This window comes from Tasmannia lanceolata, unplaced genomic scaffold, assembly GCF_043159265.1.
Source record: "Tasmannia lanceolata isolate RefF3 unplaced genomic scaffold, GAP_Taslan_0.1 ptg000003l, whole genome shotgun sequence".
Lineage (NCBI taxonomy): Eukaryota > Viridiplantae > Streptophyta > Magnoliopsida > Canellales > Winteraceae > Tasmannia > Tasmannia lanceolata.
Window position 1 is genome coordinate 56092403 of NW_027518680.1, and position 16988 is coordinate 56109390.

Consider the following 16988-nt stretch of genomic DNA (forward strand, 5'->3'; position numbering starts at 1 on the left):
CAAGGGTTAGTAAATGCACTCAAGTTAAATATATAAACCCTAATTGCATTATAATATCTTTTTGAACAAGGGTTAGCAAAAGTGCATGATTTGAATGTCTAAATCTTAGCTTTCATTAACACAACTATATGAACAAGGGTTAGACTAATTAGTGCTTCATTAAATGGATTAATTTTTAATCTTCCCCTAATTAAGCCTAAAATTTCTAATTGACCAATTCACCCCCCTCTTGTCACACCTGTATTTCATTTGGTATAAGAGCTTAAGCTCTTAAAGAGATGTTTAACTTTAAAAATCTACAAGAGAAAAGACCTGTGACAATCCTAATAGTTTTTTAGAAAGGCCGATCCACCCTAATTCCTTCATTCTTTGATGGAACAAATTATGGAGCTTGGAAAGCACAAATGCAAGCCTATCTCAAAATCATAGTTCATGACATTTTAGATGTCATTAAAGAGGGACTTTTTTTAAAGAAAATGCACTGAAGGTGATATGAAATTATTTTCCTTGAATCAAAGGCAATTATTTTATTGTGTTGTGGTTTAACTCCAAATATTTTTGACAATATTTCAAATTGCATCATTGCAAAAGATATTTGGATTTCATTAGAAAACATTTATGAGAAGAATATCTGTCTCTTTTCAAATGATAAAATTTTTAGTCAAAAAGAGACTTTTAAAAAATCTTTTGCAAAAGAAAGTTCTTTCAAACATTCAATTTCTGAGTTGGAAATTCAAATTGAAAATTTAAAATCGGAAATAAATGTATGTTTGAAAAGAAATGAAAAATTAAGTCAATTGAGCATATTTTTAATAAAGAAAAATGTTGACTTATTTCAAAGATCCAATGCCTTTGAGAAAGAAATTACAAGCCTTGAAATCATAAATATGGAATTAATTGAAATATATAAACATGTTTGTGAAAAGTGTATCTGTCAACCCTCCTTGGTGTCTCTCGCCCTTCATGTCAAAAAGAGATGCAAAAAAGAAACATTGAAATATTAAATAATCTATATAGTGCAAATCAAAACATACAAAACATAAAAAAAAAAAAAAAAGCTTATAAAAGAAATACGTTGTAACTTGTAACTTTTGAAATTTGTAACGATATGAAATTTGATTCATATATAAAACTAAATGCTTTAAAAACAAAGTATTGAACTACAGTAAAAGCAAACATTTATAATCCTTTGGCTATGGTTGTTGGTAGGGGTGTAAATGGATATTCGAAAATTTGATTACCGTCCGCATCCGAATCCGTTTCAACGGATATTATCCGAATCCGTTTATGAGATATCCAGCTCTTAGCGGATGCGAATATGGTAAATGCTATATCTGATCCGCTTAACATCCGAATCCGAGAAGTACATCCTTTTTTATTTATTATTAATAATATTATTAATAATTACTTTTAGTAATGACACACTATCTTTTGTTTCTAAAAGAAAAGTGAATTTTCTTTGTAGGTAAAGATCTGGCTTTAGGGTTTGGAAAATTCATTCGAGGAGTAAGAAGGAGAAGAAAGATAATGTTCAAATTTGCCGAATAAACGGATACGGATAGTATCTGAATTTGAACAATATCCGCCGGAATCGAATTCGGTAATAGATATTAAATATCCTTCAAATTCGAATCTGAATTCAGATAGTCTATACTGTAATCGAATTTGGATATAGCCATATCCGCTTCGAATCCGATCCATTTACACCCCTAGTTGTTGGATCATCCTATGAAGTTGGGCCCTACAGTACTTTTTGAAAAATATTGGAATATTCATTATGTTCCACAAGTAGATTGCATGTCGGCCATATCCTAATTAGTCATAATTGTATAAATTAACCATAATCATGCAATATTCATTATGTTGGATGACCCAACAGAAATTATGTTGGATGAATGAGATAATATTAGATGCTTTTTATGTTCCCTTGCGAGCTATATGGCAAGTAATTGAAACTTGGAAGCATTTCCTACCATCTTTCATATCAAAGGAGGCATTGTCACCCTTATAGAGGTTGTTGAAATGTAGCTATCTTTGATTTTTTTCAATAATTATAAGGCCTTTTTTTAGCTTGTCCACTATGATTGTAGTCTTATCATTTTTCATATGATTTGAAAGAGATCATAATCATGTGCATGTTCTTCTTTATCTAAACTGTTCTTCCTATGCCTTTTTTTTTTGTTTGGATGAGTTCATTTATGTGGGAAACTACAATACATTTCTATTTATAACTAGAAAATGCTAAAAAAAGGAAGTTACTGTTGCTCTTATTCCCAAAAGACACTTGTCGGGTGCCTCTTGCCTCATTTATGAGATCAGAACCGCTGATTTGAATGGAAACCATTAGTATGGACAGCTGTTGGGAACACATTGATCGGATAATCCTAGACCCGTGATCACTAGATTGCTGAAGGATTTGCCGTGGAGTTGGTGGGAAATAAGAGAATAGAAGAGATGCTTCAAGGTGCGATGTCACTTTCCTTAAGACAATATTCGCCCCCACCAGTAAGTGTGCAAGGGGTACCACGAATTTACCTCCAAGATACAATGACGCCTGGTGTAGTCTACACCAAAATGTTTGTTGACCCCTTGCACTAAATGGAAACAAACCCAAGAACCACCTTTGGAAGGAACAAGTATTTGAGATATAAGTTACTATTTTTGCAGAAAATAATATACTTGAATGTTTTTCTTTTGAAGAAAGTATACAGTAGTTTGAAAGGCTTTAATGAGAGTAATTTGCTTTGAAAATTTGGTTCCCACTTGTGAATTTCGAATTATGTATGCAATGGAACGTTTCTACTGTTTTTATACAGTTTCGGGCACCCTTTCTGTTTGATTTGCACCCCTACAGAGCACCTATTCAGAGCGGGTTTGATTCTAGTCGTTAGATCACGCCTTTAAGTGCTCCAATTGCTCCTTGCAACGATGCGTTGTGCGAAGTGCAAAGTGTGCCACTAGCGCCCTACAGCCATGCCGCACGTGTGCAAAAAGTGCGTTCCACCATCCCGTGGGTCCACCCAATGGCTAAAACTCATTGTGCCATAAAGCAATAGAGAGAAGTGGGAAAAGCCTATCTTTTCAATTCTACTTTACTCTCTTTTCTAAAAGAACCCACTTTTACAACACGAAAGCACTTTTCTTTGTAAACTACTTTCAAAAGCTATTTTATTTTGAAAATACATTAACACAAGCCTTGTTTAATTAGGTTTACACCAAAAAAAGTTGCGGGGAAATTTCCCTTGTTTCCCAAAAGTTGTGGGCTATAGTGGAGAGGCAAAAATAGAAACCTTTTTTTAGGTTTTATGGAAGCCTAGTATAAAGAGAAGGTTTTTTTTTCTTGAGAGGGGCGGCTACAAAAGAGTCTTGGGGTGTGTCGGCTATTTTTAAGCTGAGAGAGAAAGAGTGAAGGAAAGAGAAAGAGAAGAGGACATAGAGGAGAAAGGGGTTTTCTTTCAAAGTTATTTCTTAGGCTTTTCTCCAGTTTTCTCATTCATCTTTTTCTAGGGTTATCTCTTTGTGTATGGCCATGGTTTAGAGAACAAGGAAGGGGTTGTAGTTGTTTGTGGGTTTTGGATTCATCCATTGTAATCCTTGTATATTGTTTTCTCATAGTGGAAGATCGTGTTCTTGCTCGTGGATGTAGGCATTGGCCGAACCACGTAAAATCTCGGTGTTCATCTTCTGCCTTGCGTTTATTTTACTTTTTCGTTAATTTGTGCATGATCGGACCTGATTTGCCTGGCGAATTTTCTCAACAAGTGGTATCAGAGCCTAGGTTGAAGCAATCGTCGAGGTTAGGTGGAGTGATCGTGAGTGTCGTCGTTGGATCGCGGTTAGAGCAATATTGGTGGTAGAAAGATTTTCCAAAGGATTCTCGTTCGAGGTGGATCGTTACATTGGGAAGTGCTAAAAAATCTGAGATTGTGGTAAAACCGAGTTCTACCTAGTTCTACATCGACAAATTTTATGGAAAGATTAGTTTTATCCTTGGGAGATGAGAGTGCAAGACATCCTTGTTCAATAGGGATTGGCTAAGACCGGAGAAGATGACGGATACCGAGTGCATTAGATGCAATTGTTTGGAAAGAAGCACGGTAACTAGTATTCCTAAGATCTCGATAGCTAGTTGGAAACGGAGTAGTAGTGCGTGCACGCGTAGGGTCTCTTTCGCAATTGATGCACATATGAGTTTTCAGGTTGCAGACAATTCTGAGGAGATGATGGTACCTGTGTTGGGGAGGATGGTTCAAGATCCCTTTCCATGGTTGACTGGGTGAGTCAACGAGTTGGTAGCTACAAATGTGCATTGGCCATGTTGATTGAATCGGGAGGAGTCAGAACCAGGGTGATTCCAGGGTGTGTAGTTTGTACTGCGGAAGGCCAATGACGGTTTGCGACGACGGTGGACCGGTGGTGACATCAACGAAAAATCTTCAGGTGGCTGAGAAATAAGCCAAGGTGGAGGTTGTAAGAAATTCCGAAGAGATAAAAGCGTACCTCGATTTGTGTGCAGAGCGGAATATCAATTTTTGGATTTGAAGTAGATAAATCGACGATCTGTAGAAAGATAAAGTGACAACCGTTTTTTATCCACTCCCTGTTCAACCATGAGTCCAATGCCAATCTCCAAATTCCAGAGATTGTATATTTTGAACCGTTACTAGGGGATGGAATCTCATGGCTTTTATAGGCTTCCCTAAAATCCTTAGCCGAGGGTTAAGTCTTCCTGGTCAATTCTCAATTTGTGAGGGGCAAATTGGTCATCCCATCACCGGTCACATAATTACCAATATAACCATAATCAATCGGTAATTACAAAGCCAAAGTGTGCACAACCCTTTGTAGACACCCCATTTTGACCAGGCCCTAATTCCCAAGATCGAAAAAAAATCCTGAAATCGAGTAAAGTTCCTAAACCCTTGGATCTCAAAAATAATTCCCTGATGTCCTAAAGCCGCACTTCAACTTTAAAAATTGAATAGCCGAACCCAAAATGCAAAACACCCCAACAAATCTTCATTTGCAGATTATTGTCAAAACCTTTGTAAGCCCAAATGATTCCCCAAAATTTACAAAATTTACCAAATATCCTGGAGCTTTGGTACTGCCCCCCCCCCTAAATTTCCGAGTTCCGATGCTTAATTGTGCGACCTGTGAATGCTTGTTGTTTCTGAGTTCGTCTCTGCAAATTTTCAAAGAAAATGGACAAAGAAGTTGGGAAAAGACAAGCTGAGATTGTGCGAATATCGAGACATAGTGGTGCTAGTTAGGCAAGACAAGAGGGCTTAAAATATGGTAGTGCTGATACCATTTCAAAAGATAAAAGGAGTAGGGGCAAAAATGCCATTTCCCCTTAAAAGAAGGTCGATTAGGGATTAAAAAAAGGGCAGAGCCTCATTTTGAAGGGGAGGGGTTTTTCTTGAAAAAAAAATAGTAGCAGAGGGAGAGAGCCGCCGATTCGATCATCGCCATCGCCATCCCCATCTTCACCGGAACTCCGACCTCGCCCCTCCACCATCCTCCACCTCCATCTCCACGCCAACACCACCCTTCGAAAACCCTCCTCCACCCTCACCTTCTTCAACCCCCAAAACCTAAACCCATTTTCTGCACCTCCAAAAACCGAAACCCACCTCCACCGAACCACCACCACCACCACCCTTCACAAAACCCTCCTCCACCTTCACCTTCCTCAACCCCCAAAACCTAAACCCATTTTCTGCACCTCCAAAAACCGAAACCCTCCTCTACCGAACCACCACCACCACCACCCTTTACAAAAGTCTCCTCATCTTCACCTTCCTCAACCCCCAAAACCTAAACCCATTTTCTTCACCTCCAAAACTGAAACCCACCTCCACCGAACCACCACCACCCTTCAAAACCCTCATCCACCTTCACCTTCCTCAACCCCCAAAACCGAAACCCATTTCCACACCCAACCCCATCCGAATCCGAAAACCCACCATCGGGCCGTGCCTCCTCCACCACCACCAAACCCACCTCATTCTTGCCACATAATTTCTCTTCCCAACTCCAAAACCGAAACTCATCTCCTCAAAACCCACATCCAAAACCCGACCAAGCCGTGCCTCCTCCACCTCACCTCCAACTTCTTCTCCTCGATTTAAAAAAAAAAAAAAAACAGACCAATAGAGAGAAGAGAGAGAGAGAGAGAGAGAGAAACACAGAGAGAGAGAGAGGGAGGGATTTCGCAGGTTCTCTTCTCCGGTGATCTCGCTGGTGTCGGATTCCCACCTCCGCCATTGCCGCCCACCTTCAATCTTTTTCCTTCTTCCCTCCTACCTCTGCTACCTACTCAAACCCATCTCACCTTCTTCCAGGTAAAACCCATTTTTGTCATTTTTCCTACCTGCATTTTCGCCATTTTTGGCAATCTCGCAATCACCGACGCTCTGTTTCATTGCAAGCGTAATCCCCTGCATTCTGTAGGTATGATCCATTCCCTCAAGCTTTGGCATTTTATTCCCTTTTAATTTTTAGTGTTTATGGTGATGCTGTGTGTATTTACTTGTTCTTGAAATGTTATGCTTGCTCTGATAGCATGAGTTAGACCTGTCATCACAATTTATGGGGTTTAGAAGAGGACATGTGATGCTTTTATTTCAATTTGAATATTTTGAGTTCTCAATCTTGGAGTCTATCGTTGCTTCTTGATCAGAGATTCGATTTCATTGATTTCTCATGTCAGCTAGCGATTTCTAAGACTGAAATTTATATCTATGCCTACTTCTCCCTGTATTTGTGTATAAAATTGTGGTTCAAACGCTTGGGTTTGTTCGACGCTGCACTGCTATGATCATACGAATTGCAAAGGTCGACACTTCATTTCTGGGTTCATTTTATTTTGATTCTGAAATTCCCTACACACATTCTTATGATTTGAGGGCAGCATTTATTCCTTGCTCACAGCTTTAATTGCTAGTGTGAGTATGAGCTTGAAGATCGATAATTGCTCTTCAAATTTCTCTCGGTACTCGTTGACCCTGGATATGTGTATTTGAACCAATGAGACCTAAGATTTGGCCTCCAAATTTGATTTCCTTGGGAAGGTGGCTTCGATTGTGGCGCCTAAGTGGAGAAGAGGGGCTATGATGAAGCTACTTGGAGTCCCTCATTTTCTTTCTTTCACTTTAGAGATCTTCTTTGTAGTTCCTCTCGTGTCTGGCGATGACGGAATTTTTCTTGAGCCAACCCCTTGCCCTTCCTACCTTTTTCCCTATCTTGGGGTCTTCACAGGGTTTGAGGGGTTTTCCTTTCTTTTCGGGACTACTCTTTGGACGTTCCTTGGGATACTCTTTGCATTTTGGGATCCCATCGATTTTGGAAACATCTTGTCGGGTTTTAGGCGATGATGGACGGCAACCTCTTGAGCTAAAACTCCCTTTCAATCAAAAGGGATAAAAACAACAAAAACAACAAAAATTCAAAAACTCTCAAAGCGTTTTTCGAAAAGCTGTTTCGAACTACGTTGGCTTAATCCCTTCCCACAGGGTACGTAGGCAGCTTGGGATTTTCGTCCCAAGTTCAGTCAAACTTTTTAATAAAATCATTTAAACCCTTCAAAAAAATCATTTCAGCATCTAAAAATATCTTTCAAGCTTTTCCCAAAAATACAAAAACCAAAATGGGCAGGGATGGTGATTGCCAGGTCACTCGGAGCCTTCTTTTCATTTCATTTCCGATTTTGATCGTGGTTTGCCGGTTTTATCGGTTTTCCGACGTTTTATCAGGTTTTGGGATGGGCGACGACGTAGCGTGGCCCCTTTACAGGGATTGTCCTTGCTGAACCCAACGATAGGCTATGACGATCGCGAGACTTGTCCGATCTTCAGCGGATCAGGATCACTGAGCTCGATTCCTTTATAATCGCTCCCTGAGTTTATCGTATGTCCCATTTTCTTTTCCCTGGCATTTTGGGTTTGCGCATACCGTCTATTTTCTGATTCCTTTCTTCCCTCGCATCTTTTAGTTTATCGTGTGTTTGTCTTTGGTTCCTTGTGTGTTTACTTTCAGCTTGCTTATTCCTTGTGCGTTTAGTTTCACATGCTTAGCTGTAGATATTTACTGCTTTTCTGCTTATCATATCTGCTATTACTTGCTTAGCTGTAGCTGTGCATGCAGATGTTATTGCTTTCCTAGATGTGATGGGCTAGGAGTAGATGCGGTGAGTTAGGATTTGGATGTTTATTTTCTTTTGCCCATCCCCGGGCCATGCATGCTTAGATAGACGTTTCTTCGGGGATACTCGTTCCCATTTCACATGATTTTAGCCCAAAACTCTTCAAAATTAATTAAAAATGGCATAAGAGACCAGGCGCTTGCACTTGGGCGAATTGGGGGCGCTTAAGACCTTCCCCATTCGTCATCAGGCACGGACTTTTGTATCTCTGGTTATCCATTGCAACGGAGTATTTCATGGGATCCAGGGCCTACTTCCTTGGATGGTGACTCTTCTTTGTTATAGGTACATCTTGGTTCCGGGCTGGTCCTTGAATCGAGAGGTATCTCATTTATATCGTCACCCATGCTGTTAGTGGCATCATTTCGAGAGTTCCTTGTTAGAGCTCTCCTTCACATTGTGGAGATCTTAGAGGACTGACGTGGGATCTCGTGTCCCTCGTCCGTCGCCCTCCGGATCGGGGTCCACACCCTTAGATAGTTTTCCGATCAATCATACTTATTAAACCCCAACACCCCACCCCCCCCCCCACCCCACCTTGAATCAAATCTAAACATGGGATTTTTCTGCTTTTCCAGTTCCTCCGAATATTTCTGAATTTCCTCAATTCAAAGTGTTCCTCGACTTGATCAGCCAAATTGTAAATCATTTTTCAAATTCCTTTGACATAATAAGAAAATAAATATTTAATAATATATTAAATTTACAAAAATTACGTCGCTAATTTTCTTCAAAAGTATTCCCGTAAAATTCAAATTAGGCTTGACTGATCGTCAAGTATACTTAGGGTAATTATATTCAGTTTTTGGGTTTGAATGAGCCCTATAAACACGCTCAAATTGAATATAATTAAATATAACTTAATCCAAAATTCCACAGCTAATTCCTTAACTTCGATCGGCACATTGCAATGAGTCCCAACATGGGCATTCTTCACTTTGTCTCGTGTAGTGCCCTATGTCCAATACCAAAGAGTTCACCACGAAGGTTTCTCTAGTTAAGTATGTCGTGTACACGCTATCACAATACAGTGTACGTAATTCAAACGTATTCTGGAAAAACGTACATTAGCCCAATCACGTCGAATTACTTTCCGATCCCACTACCCAATCACGTAATTACTTTCCAATCAATCATACTTATTAAAGTGTGAGCACTTTCCGGTGTGAGACACGCCAAAATATGATCCACGTGTTTTCTCAAAAACAGAGGGCCACTAGTCTTTAGGAGCCAATCCCTTCAGATAGACCATGTACCACGTTCAGGGCTTAATTCCATCGACATGTCCGATGATCCTATCACCACTGGCCGATGTATTCCATGGTCTTGTCTCGGCACCAATTTTATCGGTAAACATTCCTGACACCCCACTCACCGTGGAAAATAGGTTTAACCGACTAAGTCGATTTTCCAAGATTCCATCAATAACGTGATGTATATTAGAGTACAACAGGGTGAAACTAGATTAGTGGCAGTGAAATGGTATTTCATGACAACACAAAATACCATAAATCCCAACAGAGATTGTTGGGAAAGTTGCCTTGTTTCCCACGTGTTGTGGGTTACGATGGAGAGGCAAAAATAGAAAGCTTTTTTAAGGTTTTATTGAAAGCTAGTATAAAGAGAAGGTTTCTGGTCTCTTGAGAGGGTCGGCTATAGAAGAGTATTGGGCTGTATCGGCTACCTCAAGGGGGGAGAGAGAGAGAGAGAGAGAGAGAGAGAGAGAGAGAGGGAAGAGGAGATTGAGAAGGAGAGAGGGGTTTTCTTTCAGAGTTCTTTTATGGGGTTTTCTCGGGTTTTCTCATGCGTTTTTTCTCAGGTTATCTCTTTGTGCACGCTCTTGATTGAGAGGGCAAGGAAAGGGTTGCATGTTTGTGAGTTTTGAATTAATCCATTGTAATCCTTGTACATTGTTTTCTCATAGTGGAATATCTTGTTCTCACCCGTGGATGTAGGCATTGTCCGAACCACATAAAATATCGGTGTTCATCTTGTTGCTTGTGTTTATTTTTATTTTTCCATTAATTTGTGCACTATCCGATCAGATTTGCTTGGCAGATTTTCTCAACAAAAGCTAATCTATTGATCTCTTGAGTCCTTTATTTTACACATCGGATGTCCATTTCATGATGGGACCAAGACCATGTGGGTCATTCCATTCCGAGTTTAGCATTATGATATATCAGGATTTTGTCTGTACTAGAAAAGCATAGTGATAAGCTTGTTTAGCTCTAATTGGAGCTGATTAGATACGTGGACAGCTTGTAAAACGATCTCTTTTTTGCGAGCGACAATGACAATGACCATGACATAGGTCGTGCTCAATTTGGATTTAAGTCCCAAATTGATTATTAGACTCAAAGTTAATTTTGTTGGATTAAAAATTAATTCTCAAAATTCAAAACGATAAGATCCTTAGTGCACATATGGCATATGCTATTAGGGGTCAAGACTATTGATCCGATGGATCATCACAACCAAACCCAGTGTAACTGTGATGGGACCATCTTAGGATTCATATTCAAATTGTTTAGTGTTCTTTAGGTGTCTTCTAAGTCCCTTAAACTTTTAAGTTCTAGGAATTTAAAATATTTTGATAATCCAAAACATTCATTTGATAGGCCCTAGCATAGATAGGGTGTGCCCAAAAAATCAATTGCATAGGATCATTAAAAATGGACAAATTTGTGGAGTTTTTACGTGTCCATTTTAACCTCTATAAATCGAAGGGTTAGGATAATCCTATGGAGATGATTTTTTAGGCACATCCTATATGTGTCAGGGCCCATCAAATGAATGCTTTGGATCATCAAAACAACATGGGCTCACTATGTTTTTAACCTCCACAAATCGAAGGGCTAGGATGATCCTATGGAGCTGTTTTTTGGGCACACCCTATCTATGCCAGGGCCCATCAAATGAATGCTTTGGATCATCCAAACAACATGGGCCCACTGTGTTTTTGGTCGGCAGACTAGAGAAGGTTCTCTAGCCGACCGACTAGAAACACTTTCTTATATAAGTAAACAGTTCCTGAGGTGGCGCTAGCGCTAGCTTATATGAGGTGACGCTCACAAAACATAGGGGGGCACTTTGTTTGGATGATCCAAAGCATTCATTTGATAGGCCCTCACATAGATAGGGTGCCCACAAAAATTTAGGTCCATAGGATCATCCTAACCCTTCCATTTGTGGAAGTTTAGATTTATGGAGGTTTATACCCATCCATTTTAACCTCCACAAATGGAAGGATTAGGATGATCTTATGAAGTTGATTTTTTGTGGGCACCATATCTATGTGAGGGCCTATCAAATGAATGCTTTGGATCATCCAAACAAAGTGGCCCCCCTATGTTTTGTGAGCGCAGCCTCAGGAACCCTTTTCTCTTCCTATATATATAGAGAGAGAAGCATCTTTATTCCGCCGACCAAAAAACACAGTGTGCCCACATTATTTGGATAATCCAAAACATTAATTAGATAGGCCCTGACATAGATCGGGTGTGCCCAAAAAATCAGCTACATAGGATCATCCTAAACCTTTGATTTGTGGAGGTTAAAAATGGACAGATTTGTGGAGTTTATACACGTCCATTTTCACCTCCATAAATCGAAGGGTTAGGATGATCCTATGGAGATGATTTTTTAGGCACATCCTATCTATGTCAGGGCAAATCAAATGAATGCTTTGGATCATCAAAACAACGTGGGGTCACTGTGTTTTTAACCTCCACTGTCCATTTTTAACCTCCACAAATCGAAGGGCTAGGATGATCCTATGGAGCTGATTTTTTGGGCACACCCTATCTATCATAGGGCCCATCAAATGAATGCTTTGGATCATCCAAACAACATGGGCCCACTCTATTTTTGGTCGGCGGACTAGAGAAGCTTCTCTAGTCGGCCGACTAGAAAAGCCTGAAAATATAACGAAACAAAAACCTCTACCCAAAATATGATATTTTTTTCTTGTTTTTAGCAACTTCTCATTCGTGCCCTCTCAAGTCTCTCCTCCCACCCGCACTACCTCTCTACTGCCTAGGGGTTCAACTCCGGCCGGGTTCAACTTGAACCCGATGGGTTGAAACAAGAAACAAGTCTGGGTTGAGTTCGGGTCGAGGTCGGGTTCGGGTTGAGTTTTTCCAACCCGGGTTGAGTTCAGGTTGAGGGATTAGCAACCCAAACCGAGTGAACCTCCTCGGGTTTCTTCGGTCAACTTGGGTTGAACCTCCTCGGGTTGGAAATCGGGTCAGGGAGGGTTCGGGTTGGAAAAAAAAAGGTTCCTCGGGTTGGGTTGGCCTCAACCTCTGACCCGAGTTGCACCCCTACTTCTCCCACTTGGAGAAACTAATTTGTCATAAAAAAAATTAATGATTGCTAGATATGACCTTAGTGGGTTTGAAGAATGCTAACTTACATATGGTAGGTATAGTTCATATAATAAGAGTCTTAATTAGAGGAGTTTTGTTTCAATGAACCGGTAGAGGTTTTTCTTCTTAATTTTCATATGATTAGATAGTCTATAAATATGAAAGGTCTAGGGCAGTATCTCCCCCTCCCCCGCCCCCCAACAAAAAAAGAAAAAAAAAACAAGGATAGAAATCGTTAAGTTTTAATGCTTTTGAAGTTAACAGTTGCTCCTCCACCCCTTCATATATCCTAACGTTGTTTTTCCCCTATTTTTTTGGGGTGGGGGAAGAAAATACCTGAATATAAATAAAAATTATTATTTTCATATATTGATCGGATTTGATACATCTTCTGAAGTGTGATGTTTCATATCATAAGGTATGAATGTATGATGTCCAAGAGAACTTTGATGTGATTCTAAGTTAGTTTTCCAGCACTCTACTTTTTCTCCCCTACATCTGAACAGCCTTATTTGGACAAAAAAGGAAAAAATTTGTATAAGGAATATTTCTCAGGTCTCATAGGTTTGCAATTTTCCTTAAAAATAAAGAAAAATTTTTATTTTGAAAAAAGTTTCCATGACAAATGAGTTTACAAAAATTCATTTTACAGAGAAGAATTTCCAAATAAAAAAATTCCATGCATCCAAGTAGCGACTAAAAATGTCTCCAATGCCACTAGGCCTCCATCTCTTGCCAGTGAGGCTACACACCATACAAAATCCATCTATCAATAACGATGGGGCCTACCACACGTCAATGTAGAAAACTTCAAAGAAACTAGATAAAAGGTAATGACTTGACTTCTAAAAGCACGGTTTCTCTATCTATCCACCAACATCTCTTGATCTAATTGCTTGTAGAGATTTTAGCCCAAAGACGAGCAAACACTTGAATAGTTGGATTGTGGAAAAGTACTAGTTAAATCACCCCTTGAGTGATAAAAACATCCATTCTCTACACTTTTTCTCCTAGCCCAAATTAAGGGTGCAACTTGGGTCGGGTACAACCCCAACAAAAATCGGGTCGAGTAAGGTATCTTTCGGCCAGGTTTGGGTTCGGGTTGAGTTTTCCTAACCTGGGTCGGGTTCAGGTTGAGCGCTCGGGCAGCCCGACCCGAGTGAAACCCGACATTCTTTTATATATTTTTAAGTTTTTAGTTTGTAAATTTACAGCTTAAAAACTCAGGTTGGGTCAGGTTGGAACTCAGCTTGGGTAGGAGTCAAGTTGGAAAAATGGGTTCCTCGGGTTGAACCTTATTGGGTTGGAACTCTGGTTGGGTCAGGTTCCGGTTGAGTAAATGGTTACTCAGGTTGAGTTTGGGTTAGCCTCAACCCGACACAACCCGACCCGAGTTGCACCCCTAGCCCAAATCATCGCTCTAAGAAGAGCTTGAGCGTGTGGCAAACAAATTCAAATAAGTAGCAATCCATTTACAGTGAGAATTAGAGATTAATCGCCACAGCAAAAGGATGATCACCATGTTTGAAGAACACAAGATGATTTCTGTTTTGAAAGGGAAAAGAAAAAGAGACGATTTTCACCACAACAAATAGATTGTTTCCTTTTCCAGCCTAAAGTCACTAAACTCTCATGGGATCAACACCATTTCAAGTAACATCGATCACTCTTTAACTTCGATTATGTTGTTTGTGATCGATATTCAACAACCCATCACATGTATTTCTTGCTTCCTCTTATGTCTTGTGGACAAAGAAACGAGATTCAGTTTCTCTGTCCGATGCTGAACAAGTGTATACAGCTATGTAGTGAGATCATATTCAGTAGGGCTGCAACAGGGTCGGATTGGGTCGGGTTTTTCAAAACCCTAGCCCAACCCTGGATCCCATTATCTCGGCCCTCACCCGCCTTGACCCTGAGTCAGGGCCGAAAAACCTCAACCCATGGCCCGCCCTACAGGGCTCAGTGCTGCCCCTGATTGGGCAGGGCCGGGCCGGGACGGCCCTAATTGACCCTAGTGCAAATACCTGTTAAGAGTGCCAAAAATAAAGCAACCACTTATCATATAGAACAAAATGATCAATAAATAGAGAAAGGGAACAAAATAAGACCAAATGAATTCAACAACATGACGGGCAACAGAGACAATTAATAATAATAATCTAAAGAAACACCAATCCAAGATAATAGAAAACATTAGCAAAAGAAACATGCATAGATGGTTCAATTCTATAATAGAAAACTTAGGGTCGAGCCGGGTCACCGTACCCGAGGCATTAACCCAGAACCCGACCCGACCAGAGTCAGGGTCTAAAAAAATGAACCCTGACCCGCCCTCAGGGTTGGAAAATCCAGCCCTGACCCTGTTCAGGCTCAGGGCGGGTTAGGGCTGACAGGGCCAAACTTGCACCCTATTATTCAGGCTCTACATTTCCATCTCCAACACTCCTTTTCTGATAATTTGAATGCATCTAAGATCACTTCAAAACATGAAGTCAAAAACTACAGAAAACACAGCAGGCTATAACTTGATTCAAGAGAAACTGACGAGGGAAGTTATCATTTGAACCCTCACCTCCAGAGAGCAACAGATGCTTGACCTGTTCACTAAGGCTGCCATCTTAGCCTTATTGGTTCTGACTAGACAAACTGTCTTCAATTGGAAACCTCATAGTTTCAAGGGCAGTACTGACTGTATCCCTGTACAGAGCGTAGTCTTCTTGTCATTCTTTAAGTGATTTTCCTTGTATATGCAAGAATATAGGGGATTATAGGTATTTCAATGTTCTTTAATTTTCATAGGGGTTTTGCCCTAATTCAGTGGGGATTTCCCCTAATTCAGTCCAGTGAGCTTATTCTTTCATTATTTCGAGTTTCAACTCATGTTCGTGGTTTTAAATTTCTCTAAAATTTCCCCGAAATGCTTTCGTTTCCATCCCCACCGAAACAAAATCTACATGAAGTCCTTCAACGTCATTATTTCTATCGAAAGTTTTGAAATTTCGACCGAAATTCCCGAAATTTGATTGAAATGATTGGAACAACAAAAACTGGAAAATATGTAATGATTTACATTTCATTAATGTATAGAACGATATTTGGGAGGCAACATAACTGAACTGCACAACAAAGTAATTGTATATTATGCCTAGGATGTCAGATCGGCATTGAGACCATCTGCATGTCACTAGGTGTTCGATGTGATTTAGCCATTATGGATAACTTTCTTGCTTATGTGATGGTTTTTAAGTATGCATTTGTGCTTATTGTAGCATTTCCCAAAGTTTCATCTTAAAATTTCATCATTTACATATGTTTCCATACATTTTCATGATTTCCACCGAAATTTTCACCAAAACTGAAATTTTCTGTTTCCGTGATGACCAAAACCCCGAAATTTAAAACCTCACTCATGTTTCCAAGATGTGTAAGCTCATGTTTCCAATATGTGATACAGAATACCAGGGAATGATAAAGGACACATGTCATAACGAATTAGCCAACATAAGGGAATATCCTCTAATTATATCACTAGAATGGCTGAGTTTCAATTAGCACAGTACAGCTAGAGAAATAAGTTTAGGATTGGGATTTGCTAGATAAACGTGTTTTCAGAAATGTCAAATACAGCAAATTTGAATACATTCAACAGAAAAAATAAATAAAAATATATATAAAAAAAAAAACTCATCTCATATAAATTTATCGAATCGTTTCTTCATAATTATGAGACTTTTATAAGCAATTGAGTGGAAGTGCAACCATACCCTAGGAGGAGGGAACAAAACAGCTGACTAATAAAGTAAGGTTGAGAACCAAGGCATCACGAAATGAAATTGTGAATATAATGTTGGTTCAAAGAAACAATAGCATGGGAAGATGAAAATGAAGTAGTTAGTTATCAGGTTTCTCAAGCATCAAGTACTTCAAAAGTTCCACATCTTTGAGCCAATAGCTTGCTTTCTAGTTCTTTAGAAGAGCTGGGCTGATCTTTAACCCAGGAGTACTAGTGTGCCTCTTGTATTTCCTGCATGCTATCTTTTTCATTTCATAGAGACCTTACTTACTCACCAGAAAGAACAAACAATTAAGAAGTTTGTATGGTCAAATTTATGGTCAAGAAACAGCCAACATATTGTAGATTTGCTAGAAACTTGCAACTTTCTTCTTTACAGCTCAGTTATATGATACCCTGTGAAGCACGGGTGCTTCAAATTGCCTAAAGTACCCGTATCGGGTGCGTATCCGACACGGGTGCGTTCGGGTGCGTCCCGGGTGCGTGTCGGGTGCGCACCCAATTTAAAAAAAAAAAAAATTTCCAATTTTACGGTGGGGTGCGGGTGGGGTGCGGGTCGGGTGCGGTTGGGGTGCGCACCCCGACGCACCCGACACGGTTTTTATGTGTTTTAAAA